We start from the raw sequence: 13,532 nt of genomic DNA on the forward strand, positions 1-13,532 counted from the left end.
TAAAAATACAAAAACTAACCAAAAATAAAGGTGTGTGGGTGTGGGTGTAATCAGGATGAGATGGTTATTGTCGTGTCTGGAGATTGGAGCCGTTCCTGAGGGCTAGGATCGCATCATTGAGGGAAAGCTCTCGTCAACTCAGGCCTCCCAAGCAGTGGCGGAGGAAGGGGGTGCGGTAGGCGCGGTCTGCCCCAGGTGTCACCACTGAGGTGGGTGACTAAATGCCGGGCGGCACTCACCGCGGGGCCTGCAGCGTGCCCAAGCCATGCGTCTCTCCTGGAAGAGATCATAGAATCATAGAATCATAGAGTTGGAAGAGACCACAAGGGCCATCGAGTCCAACCCCCTGCCAAGCAGGAAACACCATCAGAGCACTCCTGACATATGGTTGTCAAGCCTCTGCTTAAAGACCTCCAAAGAAGGAGACTCCACCACACTCATTGGCAGCAAATTCCACTGTCGAACAGCTCTTACTGTCAGGAGGTTCTTCCTAATGTTTAGGTGGAATCTTCTTTCTTGTAGTTTGGATCCATTGCTCCGTGTCCGCTTCTCTGGAGCAGCAGAAAACAACCTTTCTCCCTCCTCTATGTGACATCCTTTTATATATTTGAACATGGCTATCATATCACCCCTTAACCTCCTCTTCTCCAGGCTAAACATGCCCAGCTCCCTTAGCTGTTCCTCATAAGGCAACGTTTCCAGGCCTTTGACCTGGGTGGACCTGCGGTGGCTTCGGTGCACGCAGGCTCCGTGCTGCCCAAACAGTCCGCCCAGTGCCACCCCTCCAGCTGTGGGGCGGCTGAGTGGGAGGAGGCAGGCAGACTCCCGAGGCCCTGCAGTGTACCCCGCCGCTGGGCACCCCGCCCCAGGCACCCGAGTATTTTCCTCCGCCACTGCTCCCCCGTGGGTGCTGCCATTTTTAGTCTGCTCTGCACTCACCCACCTAAATAGATAAATAAATAAATGCGACCAAACCAAGCAATCCAAGGCAAAACAAAACAAATTACTCATTGGTTGGGCATGGGGAGTGGGTCTGATCCGCAGCAGCAGGCTCCTGGGGCTTAGCTGTCCGGGGATCGATGCAGCAGCTGTGGTCCTGGGGGAACACGAGTGGCACTGTGGTCTAAACCACCGAGCTTCTTGGTCTTGCCAATCAGAAGGTCGGTGGTTCGAATCCCCACAACAGGGTGAGTTCCCATTGCTCTGTCCCAACTTCTGCCCACCTAGCAGTTCAAAAGCACTCCCGAAAGTAGATAAATAGGTACCGCTGTGGTGGGAAGGTAAACGTTTCCATGCACTCATGGTTTTCCGTTGCACCAGAAGCAGTTTAGTCAAGCTGGCCACATGATCCAGAAAGCTGTCTGTGGACAAACGCCATCTCCCTCAGCCTGAAGTGAGATGAGCGCCGCACCCCATATTGCCTTTGACTGGACTTAACCATCCAGGGGTCCTTTACCTTACCTTTACCTGGGAGAAGCAGCACCAGGATTCACCGTGCTCCCTCTGCCATACATCACAGGTCTCGGCTCTCGGTCCCTTGCTTTGTGGCCCTGGGTTGGCAACCCTAGCTGTTCACATCTTTCTTTCCTTTGTTGTAGGACGTTGATAGGAATATAGATACATAAAATAAGTAATGGCATCTTTATGTTTGCTTGCTTAAAGAAGGTAGAATTCCAGGAGGGCACTGAGTAATTTTTTGTCTTTCTGAAAATGGGGCGGTAGGCCAAATAAGTTTGAGAACCTCTAGGGAACATGATGGCAGGTAGGGGGTGACATTTCAGAGGAGGTCTGGATACACATAATGAAGCATGTTTGACCAGACTGTTCTGCTAAATTGCCTGCCTCAGCAGCCCAATTCTGTCCCTAAGGTGGATAAAATAGGAACTTGAGGTGGCAAGCTGGTCAAAGGCAATACAGTAGTACCTCGGGTTACATACGCTTCAGGTTACAGACACTTCAGGTTACAGACTCCGCTAACCCAGAAATAGTACCTCAGGTTAAGAACTTTGCTTCAGGATGAGAACAGAAATCGTGCTCTGGCGGCACGGCGGCAGCGGGAGGCCCCATTAGCTAAAGTGGTACCTCAGGTTAAGAACAGTTTCAGGTTAAGAACGGACCTTCAGAATGAATTAAGTACTTAACCCGAGGTACCACTGTATATATTAATTACATTCTTTACAGCATTTGACTCCCACTCCACCCCCCAAACCATTCACTTTATTCTACGTTGGGACCCAGTTCCCCTTTGTTCCGGTTTGCTAGGCTTTGAGTGAACAAAATACGATGCTTTTCTTGGCTGTGCGCTTGGTATGTCTTGGCCTCAGCTTTGAGCTAAAAGTTCAGAACTTTTAGAAAGGCAATTTATGGTGAAAAAGGCAAAGTAAATGTTTTACATACTCTATGGCAGATGTTTATGCTGACCTAGCAGCCTTCTCTAAATCAAGGAAGGTTTCTACTAGGGTACTGCAGGACTCTTCTGATTCAGTGGTTGAGAATGAGCTGAGACTATAGCGGCAAGAGTCTTATTAGCACAAGGAGGGAAGAATGAGGAAATCCCAACGAAAGAACAGTGGCAAGAAAAACTGATGAGCTATGCAGAACTGGCCAAATTGACATATAAACTACGTGAGAAGGACAATTGTGACTTCAAAGAAGATTGGGAACTTTTTACAGATTATTTGAAAAAACAACAAAATGACTTGGACTCCTTGGCAGGTTTTGAATAAACATCCACAAGTTTATTAATAGAATATATGACAGATAAGGTAATGATATGTACAATTTTTAACATGCAGAGAATAACAAGTGCAAACAAATCATACCTCTACCTCTCTTTCAAATCAGAACCAGTGAAGGCGGTGAAGGTCCTGTGTGAGTGTCTGGAGGCGGTTGGAGGATGGATGGCGGCTAACAGATTGAGGTTGAATCCTGACAAGACAGAAGTACTGTTTTGGGGGGACAGGAGGTGGGCAGCTGTGGAGGACTCTCTGGTCCTGAATCTGGTAACTGTGCCCCTGAAGGACCAGGTGCGCAGCCTGGGAGTCATTTTGGACTCACAGCTGTCCATGGAGACGCAGGTCAATTCTGTGTCCAGGGCAGCTGTTTACCAGCTCAATCTGGTACGCAGGCTAAGACCCTACCTGCCCGCGCACTGTCTTGCCAGAGTAGTGCATGCTCTGGTTATCTCTCGCTTGGACTACTGCAATGCGCTCTATGTGGGGCTACCTTTGAAGGTGACCTGGAAACCACCAGATGTCAAAGAGAACAACAACTGCCAGACTTTTAGAAGACATCTGAAGGCAGCCCCGTTTATGGCAGCTTTTAATGTTTGATGTATTACGGTATTTTAATATTTTTTTGGAAGCCGCCCAGAGTGACTGCGGAAGCCCAGCCAGATGGGCGGGGTATAAATAATAAATTATTATTATTATCATCATCATCATCATCATCTGAGAAGGGAGCTGAGGGATGTCTCGGGAGGGAGGGAGAGGGAGGGATGGGGAAGGGGGGATAAAAAGGGGAAGAAAATAATGCAGTTGATTACTTGGATGGATAATTTGGTTTGTTAAAATTGTTTAATAAAAATATATTTTAAAAAAGAGAGAGAATGAGCTGAGATTCACTCTGGGCCAATTCAGACCTGAACCTTGAATCCAAATCAGAATTCAGAAATCCAAATGGGAAACCAAAATGTCTGTACCTTTTTTTCTAACACAATGAAGGAATACACGATTTTGGACAAGTTCTTGTTGCAGTGCTTCCAGTGAAGTCTATTTCTGTGTTTGGGCAGCCAGTAACTAATTCTATGTATCAAGTTTCATATCAATCAGAACATTAACGGAAGAGATATGCATGAAAACCCTGAACACTATCCCAGGAAACCTCAGCTTCCCTCACTTCCAGTTGTGGCTTTCCAGCTGAGAATGAATCTTTCCTTCCTTATGCAAAAGTTCAAATCTGTCCACTTGTTTTTCAGTAAGCATTGTTTGATTATTTAATTTTGATTTCCATACCACTTAATATATTAAAAATGTCTCCAAACAGAGTACAAAAAAGAAGCAACGACAGGCAACTTAAACAAAACATTACAAAAATATTACAGTTACATATAAAAAGTGACATTAATACAAAGTTACTAATATATATAAATACATATAATTTCATTTTCCTTCTGACGTACCCACCCTCTCAGCCTCCAGGTTCACACCCGGGGTCCAAACAAATTTTCCGCTCACCCACAAACGTCTCACAATGAGAAGATTTCCTGGGACCAGCGGACATCGCCCTAATGTCTCACTCTGAAATTGCTTTTTATGGACAGGCTCAAAGTGGGTGATGCTCAGGTTGCCTACAGCTGTGTTCCAGGTGCAGCAAGTTTGTTGAGGTTCCCAGGTGGTCCAAAGGATGGGGAAAAGGTCCCCCTCTACTCACAGCTCTTCCTTCACCCTCTGTCATCTCCTCCTCCTCTTCCTCCTCCAGCCACACACCACCACCCAAACATACATACTTCACTAAATTAATGATTAAAAACAACATAAAAACACCAAAGCCATTTAACCTCTTCATAAGGACTTACTGTTCAACAAGATATCAATAGCTTGAGTTTAACATTTAATTTTAAACGGCCTCGGTTCAGTATACCTGAAGGAGCGTCTCCACCCCCATGGTTCTACCCGGACACTGAGGTCCAGCTCTGAGGGCCTTCTGGTGGTTCCCTCACTGCGAGAAGCCAAGTCACAGGGAACCAGGCAGAGGGCCTTCTCAGTAGTGGCACCCGCCCTGTGGAATGCCCTCCCACCAGATGTCAAAGAGAAGAACAACTACCAGACTTTTAGAAGACATCTGAAGGCAGCCCTGTTTAGGGAAGCTTTTAATGTTTAACAGACTACTGTATTTTAATACTTTGTTGGAGACCACCCAGAGTGGCTGGGGGAACCCAGCCAGATGGGCAGGGTATAAATAATAAATTATTATTATTATGTGTACAGAATTACACAACCATATCCACTAAAATCCATTAAAAGGTGGCCCTGATGGAAAAAGAGAAGGCAACAGTCACCAGGCCATTTGGAAAAGGTAAGAATGTGTAGTTACTCCCCACCACACACACACACACACACCAGCTCTTCAGAATGATCTGGTCAGCAAATCACATTGCCAATGAGAGGTTTTTATCCCATTTTGGCTTCCAGGGAGAAGCATCAGGCATGTGACTTTTGCTGTTTTGTGCATGACATATTAATTAAATACGTGTTCAAGCCTTTGGCACCAAGTACATGACTGGGAGTTGATTTTTATCAATGCTCTTTTATTTTCTCTATCTTTCTAGTTGTAGTCTATGCTGCCATTGAACCGTCAAACGAGCAAATAAAAAACATCCAACACATCTAAATATAGCCTGTGACAGAAAAACTGAAGGGCTTGATGGGCAAGAGAAAGACAAGTTCTCAAAGCACTTACACCCCAGTAGTCTTTCTGAGTTCAGTGTTGCTACTCTGGTGTAAGGAGTAGCTTGACATTGCCAGGCCCAGTTACATAAACTAGGGCTAGTAAACAAAAATGTTCCCTCTATCCTAATTAGATGCAGACATTTCCCTCGTGGAGACTTACATCTTCTGGAATGAAGTTCAGAACATTTTTTGGAAACATTAAAATAATTTGTTTCCAGCTTTTTTTGGACTACTCTTTATTTATCATCGTAACCCATAGAAATTGGATATTAGACTGTAGGGGAAGCCTGGGAAATGGACTCACTTTCTGCATGGTTCTTCCACTAAACTAGTTTTGACCAGGGCTACTTTAAAAGCAGAGACATCACCTTGCCAACAAAGGTCCGTATAGTTACGGTAAAGCCATGGTTTCCCCAGTAGTGATGTATGGAACTGAGAGCTGGACCATGAAGAAGGCTGATCGCTCAAGAATTGATGCTTTTGAATTATGGTGCTGGAGGAGACTCTTGAGAGTCCCATGGACTGCAAGAAGATCAAACCTCTCCATTCTTAAGGAAATCAGCCCTGAGTGCTCACTGGAAGGACAGATCCTGAAGCTGAGGCTCCAATACTTTGGCCACCTCATGAGAAGAGAAGTCTCCCTGGAAAAGACCCTGATGTTGGGAAAGATGGAGGGCACAAGGAGAAGGGGACGACAGAGGACGAGATGGTGGGACAGTGTTCTCAAAGCTACCAACATGAGTTTGACCAAACTGTGGGAGGCAGTGGAAGACAGAAGTGCCTGGCGTGCTCTGGTCCATGGGGTCACGAAGAGTCGGACACGACTAAACGACTAAACAACAACAACAACTTTCATGGAGCTTGTGGCTCTGCACAACTCCTCCAACCACACTGGCTTGACCAACATTTCCAATTCCAAGAGCTGTGCTGAGTACCTTTGAAGACCTGAAAGGACCAAGTTGTTTGAAGAACCATCTCCTCCCACATGATCCTACCTATCTACTCAAGCTTTTGAAGAAGTCTCTGCTCTGCATGTCCCATCATCGCCATCAAAGGTGTAGTTGGTGGGCATGTGAAGGAGAAGCTTCTCTGTCATGCCACTTAATTTGTGGGACTTCCTGTACCTGGAGATTAGATTGGTCCCATTTCTCATCTCATCTAGATTCCTGGTGAAAGTTACAACTTTAGTCTGTTTGGCTTTTTAACTATTTGTTGCTAACTCATGCTGCTTTGTTATCTGAATTGTAGTGTTGAGGGAGTTGGAGAAGGCAAGACTTATTAGGAACAGTTGAAGGAGCTGGGTATTTTTAGCCTGGGAAAGAGGAGACTGAGAGGAGATATGACAACCATCTTCAAATATCTCAAGGGCTGGCACATGAAGGATAACAACAACAACAACAATTTATCATTTATTTTATACCCCACCCATCTGGCTGGGCTTCCCCAGCCACTCTGGGTGGCTTCCAACAAAATATTAAAATATAGTAATGGATCAAACATTAAAAGCTTCCCTAAACAGAGCTGCCTTCAGATGTCTTCTAAACATCTGGTAGTTGTTGTTCTCTTTGACATCTGGTGGGAGGGCATTCCACAGGGTGGGTGCCACTACCGAGAAGGCCCTCTGTCTGGTTCCCTGTAACTTGGCTTCTCGCAGTGAGGGAACCGCCAGAAGGCCCTCAGAGCTGGACCTCTGTGTCCAGGTAGAACGATGGGGGTGGCGACGCTCCTTCAGGTATACTGGGCTGAGGCCGTTTAGGGCTCTAAAGGTCAGCACCAACACTTTGAAATGTGCTTGGAAACGTACTGGGAGCCAATGTAGGTCTTTCAAGACTGGTGTTATGTGGTCTCTGTGGCCGCTTCCAGTCACCAGTCTAGCTGCCGCATTCTGGATTAGTTGTAGTTTCCGGGTCACCTTCAAAGGTAGCCCCACATAGAGCGCATTGCAGTAGTCCAAGCGAGAGATAACTAGAGCATGCACCACTCCGGTGAGGCAGTCCATGGGCAGATAGGATGGAGCAAGGTTGTTTTCTCCTGCTCTAGAGGGTAGGACCCAAACCAATGGCTTCAAGTTACAAGGAAGGAGATTCCAACTAAGCATCAGGAAAAACTTTCTGAGAGGAAGAGCTATTCAACAGTGGCACGTTCTCCCTCCAGAGGTGGTAGATTCTCCTTCCTGTCAATATTTTCATACTCTCCCGTTGCTGGATGTGTGATTGTTACATCACATGTCTGTGTTTACCTTCCATGCTTGGAAAGTGTGGGAAACAGAAGCCAGTCCTATCTCTTCCGTTGTATTGTACTTCCTTCTTTCTCTCTCTCTCTCTGTTGGAGAAGATGTGAGAGGACACCATGATTGCTTTGTCCTGTATATATTGCTTAATAAATTACTTAGATGCCACATCTCATAGCCTCAGCTTCCAACTTTACTCTGCTATTTGAGTGTGCACATATTTTGGGATATGTGTCACTGCTGCGCAATGGGACTGAAGAGTTATGACCGTCTCTGTGCTGCGTTCCAGAGGAAGACGCCCGGAGAGGCTTGTCTCGATCTGGGGGCTGTGCGGTGCCCCCTGGCACTTCCAGCACTTCCTTGGAGGTTTTTAAGCAGAGGTTATAGGCCATCTGCCAGAGATTATTTAGCTGTGATTCCTGTATTGCAGAGGGTCAGAATAGAGGACCATTTGGGGTCACTTCCAGCACTGTTGTTGTTGCTTAGTCGTTTAGTCATGTCCGACTCTTCGTGACCCCATGGACCAGAGCACGCCAGGCCCTCCTGTCTTCCACTGCCTCCCACAGTTTGGTCAAACTCATGCTAGTACCTTCGAGAACACTATCCAACCATCTCATCCTCTGTTGTCCCATTCTCCTTGTGCCCTCCATCTTTCCCAACATCAGGGTCTTTTCCAGGGAGTCTTCTCTTCTCATGAGGTGGCCAAAGTATTGGAGCCTCAGCTTCAGGATCTGTCCTTCCAGTGAGCACTCAGGGCTGATTTCCTTCAGAATGGATAGGTTTGATCTTCTTGCAGTCCATGGGACTCTCAAGAGTCTCCTCCAGCACCATAATTCAAAAGCATCAATTCTTTGGCAATCAGCCTTCTTTATGGTCCAGCTCTCACTTCCATACATCACTACTGGGAAAACCATGGCTTTAACTCTACGGACCTTTGTTGGCAAGGTGATGTCTCTGCTTTTTAAGATGCTGTCTAGGTTTGTCATCGCCTTTCTCCCAAGAAGCAGGCTTCTTTTAATTTTGTGACTTCTGTATTCTATGATTAGTCTGTTGTATAGCTATTTTCTTTTCTTTTTTTCTAAACATATGTTATTTGCCACTTCTGAGCATCTCAGTATGGCCATTCTAAACCCATTTTTTCCTCTACCCAAAATCTCCCTTAACCTAAACAACTTTGCAACAGTTTGCAGCCATGCCTTCTTTCACCATACTTGGATGGGAGCTGTTAGCATAAGTTCAGAAGTGTTTCCAGTTGAGCAACCACCCCCAGTCATTGTTTGGAACATGCCCATCTTCTTATTTTTGAAGAATAGGCACATTGGTGCAAATAGGAGTCACAGAACCCAACATTTGTGGATGTTTCTTTCTGAAAGATATTGGAAAATGAGCATTAAACCTGCTGCATCTCAAGCCAAATAGACATTTTTGTAAAGTCAACTGGCCAACATTAATGCTGAAGTACAGGAAGAAACATCATGGACAGAATAATTGCCACACGCAGGAAGAATAAGGACATAGTTTGAGTGCCTCACTTGTAGTTTCATAAATCACTTAATGTGTCAACACAAATTGAAGTTGTTAATATTGCAGTTGTTGTATATGGGATTGTTATCTTGACTGGAGTGTAATTGAAATTAATAAGAATTTGGAATGCAGAAATAAAGCACATCACCAAACCATCAATTCTAGCACATGGGGGGCCACCTAAATTATATAATTTGGTATCTGAATTATTGGTATTAGCAACTGTATTATAATTTGGCATTGTTATAATGAGGCTATTAAAAGGTAAAGGTAAAGGGACCCCTGACCATTAGGTCCAATCGTGACCGACTCTGGGGTTGCAGCACTCATCTCGCTTTATTGGCCGAGGGAGCCGGCGTACAGCTTCCGGGTCATGTGGCCAGCATGACTAAGCCGCTTCTGGCGAACCAGAGCAGAGCATGGAAAAGCCGTTTACCTTCCCGCCGGAGCAGTACCTATTTATCTACTTGCACTTTGACATGCTTTCAAACTGCTAGATTGGCAGGAGCTGGGACCGAGCAATGGGAGCTCACTCCGTTGCTGGGATTCGAACCACCGACCTTCCGATCAGCAAGCCCTAGGCTCTGTGGGTTAGACCACAGCACCACCCGTGTCCCTGGAATACTGTGTCCAATTCTGGGCACCACAATTTAAGAAGGAAGTTGACAAGCCAGAATGTGTGCAGAGGATGGTAACCGAGATGACCAAGGGTCTGGAAACCAAGCCTTATTTGAAATTGCTAAGGATGTTGAGTATGTTTAGCCTGGGAAACAGGAGACTGAGAGGAGATATGACAGCCTTCTGATCGACAAGTCCTAGGCTCTGTGGTTTAACCCACAATGCCACCAGCCTCCCTAATGAGGCTATTATTGAACTCTAATTGAAAACTAATAAAAATTATTATTAAAAAACACATTAATGCTGCAGTTTGGACTTATAGAACACTGGTAGAAATCTTTGCAAAAATGAATACCACAGCTATAAATTGCTCATCCACAGCAATCCATGCTTGCCAATTTCCCTCAGGTGGTGGATATAAGGCACCATTATAAGCTAGCAAATGGTCAGTTATTTTGTTTACGTGTTTAACAACATGGGGGCAATTCGATTCCTCAAGTCTTTGATTACACACTGGAGCAGGTTGAAGATAATATGTGAAAACCAATCCACGAAACATGTGATGTGACCCATAAAATGTCCGCCTTGTAAAGCTATAATCTTTTCAGCTCCATATACTCTTGTTATTGAATACCTACCAAAAACCAAAAAAAAAAGCTCTCGCATTGCTTGCAGACATGAACTTGTTTATACTTCCCCAAAACTAAAATTACTCAATTATGGGTTTAACCGAGTTAATATAATTAATTGTGGGAGCTAATTGCTAGGTCTGGTAGAAATTATAGGTGGCCATTGGGGCAGTTAGCAATTACTCCATTGCGACTATGTGCTTGGTGATTAAATCTCAGCTGTGTTGTGAATAGATCCCATGAATAAAATAATCTTGCAAAAGCAGCAGTTTACAGCAGACAGATCTGACCTCTGCTGCTCTGCAAAGGGGTTTTGGAAAGGGAAACATAAAATCAAACAAACATGGAGTTTCATGTGCAAAAAGCAAGGAGCTGAACTGCTAAGGACCAAGTTGCTTGAACACCAAGAGAGAATCACCACATTTTAGTCTTAATTGTATTGTGGATAGGCTGTGGCAAGCTACTCAGTTCTGAGAGGAAGGCACCGCCTCTGTCTCTGTCTGTCTCTGTCTCTCTCCCTCTCTCTCTCTCTCTCTCTCTCTCTCTCTCTGTGTGTGTGTGTGTGTGTGTGTGTATGCAAGAGAGAGAGATTTTCTTTGCAAAGCATCTACAAAGGCATATGCGAAATACCGTATTTTTTGCTCTATAAGACTCACTTTTTCCCTCCTAAAAAGTAAGGGGAAATGTCTGTGCGTCTTATGGAGCGAATGCAGGCTGCGCAGCTATCCCAGAAACCAGAACAGCAAGAGGGATTGCTGCTTTCACTGCACAGCGATCCCTCTTGTTGTTCTGGCTTCTGAGATTCAGAATATATTTTTTTCTTGTTTTCCTCCTCCAAAAACTTTTTTAAATTTTATAACTTAAACAATATTTATCCCATTTCTTTTTATCATAACAGCTAGAGACCACATAAATTCAATCCAGCATCTTTCAAAGTTCATTGCATGTACTGTATTTTTCACTCTATGTGGTCTTGTGGTCTGGTGTGTCTTATAGAGTGAAAAATACAGTACATGCAATGAACTTTGAAAGATGCTGGATTGAATTTATGTGGTCTCTAGCTGTTATGATAAAAAGAAATGGGATAAATATTGTTTAAGTTATAAAATTTAAAAAAGTTGATTGGAAAATAAGGTGTTAGTTAAAAGGAATGTTAAGAGATTAGGATTTGCTGGATAATCATTTTGAACTAGAAAACAAGAAGGGGAGGTATGAGGAAGTCAAAGAAATATGTTATTGAAAATTGATATCGAAATTGATTTGTTTTTAATATTTTTCTTTTTCTTTTTCTTTTTTGTTTGTATAAAATTGAAAAATCGAATAAATATTTATTAAAAAAAAAATACAGTACATGCAAGACAACATGCCACTTATGGTTCCTTTTCCAGTGGCATGTCATAATGTTTTTTGAAGCATGTTTTTTTGTGCTTAGCATTGAGGACCACAGCAGAATTGGAGCTTTACAATGGTGCTACTGCTCAAGATCCCTAAATTGGGAGCAATGGCAGTAAATGTCACAGTTATATGCAGATGTGTCTATTGTATATGTAGCACCAATCACTAAACATGCAGAAAAATGAAGCATCGCCACCTGCAAGCAGAGATGGTTGCTTTCCAAAGCTGCCTACAGCATGTTCTGATCTTCTTTGTCCTTAAAGCAGAATACCCAGCCAACAAGTCAATAACCACCAGGGAATGCTTCAAAATACATTTGTTTGTTTTGTTTGTTAGTTTTTACCTGGAACACCTTTGCTTGAGTGCAATGTTTGCAAAACTCTGTAAATGAATTGGCTCTGTAATATATGACTTAATCTCCAGACTCATTCGCATTACCATTATTCAAAATACTGTCATCAATGTAATTTGACTTTTTGAGCTGTGGATTTATGTGTTTTCTCATCATCAGCAATCTTTATTACGGTCCAGAGACCCAACAAATCGTTACAAAGCAATACACAATTCATACAGCCTACCTCCAGGCTAAACAAGCATTTTGTTCAGAATATAGGGATCATTGGTTCTTGCAGCCACCGATAAAAACTTTGCCACTGCTAATGTTCTAGCATTTGTCCGGTCTTCCAATAGGAACCTGACATAGTGAGCCTCTGATTTTCCTGGGAAAGGTACCAGCAAGGGTAGTATCAGTTCAGCCCTGGCTTGCTCATATTTTGCACAGTGCAACAAAATATGTTTTATGGAATCAATGTCTTGAGCACACGAGCAAAGTCTGTCCTGGTAGGGAACTCCTCTCAACCTACCATCCATATGGGTTTTCTATCAATCCTGGGAGCAATTCAGTACTGGGCCAATTCAGTAAAAGTGCAATCAAATATAAATTTCAAAGTTATTTCTAGAGAAATAAATCTCTCTTTTTAAAAACATTCAACGAGGATTTGCCTTAATGTCAAACTGTGTAACTGTCACATCTGAGCAAATTGTGGCAGAGAGTCTCCAACTGTTGCTTCCTACATCTGATCTCTGCCTGGCTGCAAACCTGTGAGCTGGCTGGGCTAGGACCACCAACTCTCTGTGTCAGACTTAAGACTTCCTGGAAAACAATTGGAAGCATTTTTTCAATGGACATAAGTTAAAGGTGTATGTCTATGTGGCCAACTGAATGCTACCAAACAGTGTGCAAATGTTTGTGTTCTCTAGAACTCTTTTATCAGGCTGGCTATTAACAATGAAAGCGGGGATTTTTCAACAGAAAGAGCTGGAGCCCAATCAGTTGTGGATCTCAGACGACACCTTGTGGAAGGCAGAAGAATGGAGGGGTTTAATGCTCAAGCCCTTCTCTGGGCCTGGACCTCTGGCGCTCGTGAGAACTGTAATTCTCTGAATAGTGTAGAAGCAGTTCTTAGAGAATTCTCAATTCCTTCCTGCAACGGAGGGTGCAGAGACCAACTTTTGCGCCTCTCCCATTCTGCACATTTCGTCCTCTCTAACTTTCAAGCTTGGGGGTTGCAGAGCGTCCTGCAACCGGCTTATCATTGGGCATTTGGGACGTGCGTCGCAAAGCGCTATGCTCTGACACATGGCAACCACCTGCTGTCATTATGGCATCAGATGATCATGACATAA

Source organism: Podarcis filfolensis (assembly GCF_964270895.1).
Source record: "Podarcis filfolensis genome assembly, chromosome: 6".
Classification (NCBI taxonomy): domain Eukaryota; kingdom Metazoa; phylum Chordata; class Lepidosauria; order Squamata; family Lacertidae; genus Podarcis; species Podarcis filfolensis.